Genomic DNA, 3,196 nt, shown 5'->3' on the forward strand with positions numbered 1-3,196 from the left:
AAGCCAACTTTTTCACTCTCGTCTTTCACTTTCACCAAGAGGCTTTTAGTTCTTCTTCACTTTCTGCCATAAGGGTGGTGTCATCTACATATCTGAGGTTATTGATATTTCTCCTGGCAATCTTGATTCCAGCTTGTGCTTCTTCCAGCCTAGCATTTCTCATGATGTACTCTGCATAGAAGTGAAATAAGCAGGGTGACAATATACAGCCTTGACGTACTCCTTTTCCTATTTGGAACCAGTCTGTCGTTCCATGTCCAGTTCTAACTGTTGCTTCTTGACCTGCATATAGGTTTCTCAAGAGGCAGGTCAGGTGGTCTGGTATTCCCATCTCTTGAAGAATTTTCCACGGTTTGTGATCCACACAGTCAAAGGCTTTGACATAGTCAATAAAGCAGAATTAGATGTTTTTCTATTGCTTTTTTGATGATCCAACCAATGTTGGCAATTTGATCTCTGGTTCCTCTGCCTTTTCTAAAACCAGCTTGAATATCAGGAAGTTCATGGTTCACGTATTGTTGAAGCCTGGCTTGGAGAATTTTGAGCATTATTTTACTAGTGTGTGAGATGAGCACAATTGTGCGGTAGTTTGAGCATTCTTTGGCATTGCCTTTCTTTCAGATTGGAATGAAAACTGACCTTTTCCAGTCCTGTGGCCACTGCTGAGTTTTCCAAATTTGCTGGCATATTGAGTGCAGCACTTTCATAGCATCATCTTTTAGGATTTGAAATAGCTCAACTGGAATTCCGTCACCTCCACTAGATTTGTTCGTAGTGATGCTTTCTAAGGCCCACTTGACTTCACATTCCAGGATGTCTGGCTCTAGGTCAGTGATCACACCATCGTGATTATCTGAGTCATGAAGATATTTTTTGTACAGTTCTTCTGTGTATTCTTGCCACCTCTTCTTAATATCTTCTGCTTCTGTTAGGTCCATACCATTTCTGTCCTTTATTGAGCCCATCTGTGCATGAAATGTTCCCTTAGTCCAGCATAATTATTTGTGTGTACTGGTAGAATGCAAATTTTTGCTTTGACTAAAAGAGAAGTGAAGAATTTGGTATGTTTACTTTTGTAAGAGGTGGCTGGTACGAGGGCAGATGATAGAGAGATGAGAGAAAACATTCGACAAGTAGCCTTTATCTGTATGGGCTTCCCATGTGGCCTAATGGTAAAGAATTCACCTACCAACACAGGAGTTGCGAGAGATGTGGGTTCAGTCCCTAGGTGAGCAAGAACCCCTGGAGAAGGAAATTGCAAACCACTCCAGTATTCTTGTCGGGAGAATCCCATGGACAGAGAAGCCTTGCAGGATACAGTCGATGTGGTCACAAAGAGTCAGACCCCTGATGCATTAGCATTATGTGGGATGCCATTAGCAGGGGCAACAATGAGATTCCTTCAGGAAGGCTCTGGTGTAGCATGTATATTTTGACTAGCTGAAGTTAAGGTAAGGATAAGCAGTATGGTAGGTGTGACTCTGTATTTGTAGCAAAGAAGCAAGGTGTTTAGCCTAAGTGTGTTTGCCCCAGAAAGCAGAGCTTGAGTCAAAGGCTTGTGTACAGCAATCTGAGGGAACAGGGGTTGGAGACTGGAAAAATTGAATAGGGAGGGTGGAAACATTGGTACAAAGATATGTTATTGAACTGATCACCAACTGGGTAGCTGAAGTTCCATCTTACTGGAATTCTGAAACGCCATGTAGAATTCTCCTTATAATTAGGCATTTGAGGGATCATAAAAGATGGAAGTGTTTATGCATGACACTCATCCTCCACTAGCCCAGGTTTTACACCTGGGAGTATGTTTCCCTAAATAAATTAAAATAATAATAATAATAATAAAAGAAATACTTAGAATGAGAGAAGCCCCTGACAGAAAATGAGATTTCTAGTGTAGCTGAGGCTACATGCTCTCAGGTCTTACTTGTAAAGGTGGTTTTTACATTAACAACTGGAGTGAAATGTCCAGAGGATATGAGGTGGATAGAAGAAGTGCTTGCTGCAGTGTCTGATACTCTGTTTTGTGGATTCCCAGAAACACCTGAGGGACAGGGTGGCTTTGAAGAGTGATCCGATATGAGCAAGTGGATAAGAATAACATTAGAACTTGAAGTGTAACCGTCAGTGTGACATTATTTGTTTTCTGGCTTTAGAGGACTAAATTATTCTGTTTATACTTCTATTTGTCTTTTTGCAACTTTTTATTTTATATTGAAGTACAGGTGATTAGCAATGTTAGGTTAGCTTCAGGTGTACAGCAAAGCGATTCAGTTATACATGTACACATATCTATTCTTTTTCAAACTCTTTTTTTCCCATTTGGTTATATAATATTAAGTAGAGTTCCCTGTGCTATACAGTAGGTCCTGTTTGGTTATATCTTTTAAATATAGCAGTAGTGGGAGGGATATCTAAGGAATTTGGGACTAACATGTATATTTGCCTTTTGTAAGGGCTCAACCCCAATAGGATGCTGGGAAAAGGCAAGTTTGGAGATGGAAGTGGTTCTCAGTCATCTTCAGTGATGGACCTGCACCAGAGAGGTGAGTGTATCTTTCATGAATTTTTTTTGGTGGGACCCAGTGGTGTGGCTTATGGGATTTTAGTTCCCCAACCAGGGATTGAACCTGGGCCACAGGAGTGAAAGTGCCGAGTCCTAACCACTAGACCACTGGGAAACTCCCAGAGGTGAGTGTATCTTGAGAGCACGACCCTCAACCCCTGTAAAACATCCAGATAACTCCAAAAATCATACTGAACTTTAGTTTTGACAGGAGAACACAAACCGCGAGTTGTGAATAGAAAACAGAAGAGAACTGGACAGTCTGAGCAGAGTCTCTCCAAAAGCATAAATTTGCAGAGAGTATTTGGCATCTCTTTGGAAGGACTGATGCTAAAGCTGAAACTCCAGTACTTTGGCCACCTCATGCGAAGAGTTGACTCATTGGAAGACTCTGATGCTGGGAGGGATTGGGTGCAGGAGGAGAAGGGGATGACAGAGGATGAGATGGCTGGATGGCATCACTGACTCGATGGACGTGAGTCTGGGTGAACTCCAGGAGTTGGTGATGGACAGGCAGGCCTGGCGGGCTGTGATTCATGGGGTCGCAAAAAGTCGAACATGACTGAGCGACTGAACTGAACTGATTTGGCATCTCTTGAGGAATGTTGATCTTTTCAATGAGTATTCCTG

At 42.1% G+C, this 3,196-nt stretch overlaps 1 non-coding gene across 1 annotated transcript; it reads right to left on the bottom strand.

Moving 5' to 3' along the window:
* Positions 1-2,609: 2,609 nt before the first annotated feature.
* Positions 2,610-2,681, bottom strand: TRNAE-UUC (transfer RNA glutamic acid (anticodon UUC)). The gene has a single exon. It is a non-coding gene; the product is annotated as a tRNA-Glu (tRNA).
* Between the last annotated feature and the right edge of the window lie 515 nt (positions 2,682-3,196).

This window comes from Bos javanicus, chromosome 8, assembly GCF_032452875.1.
Source record: "Bos javanicus breed banteng chromosome 8, ARS-OSU_banteng_1.0, whole genome shotgun sequence".
In the NCBI taxonomy this organism is placed as follows: Eukaryota; Metazoa; Chordata; class Mammalia; order Artiodactyla; family Bovidae; genus Bos; species Bos javanicus.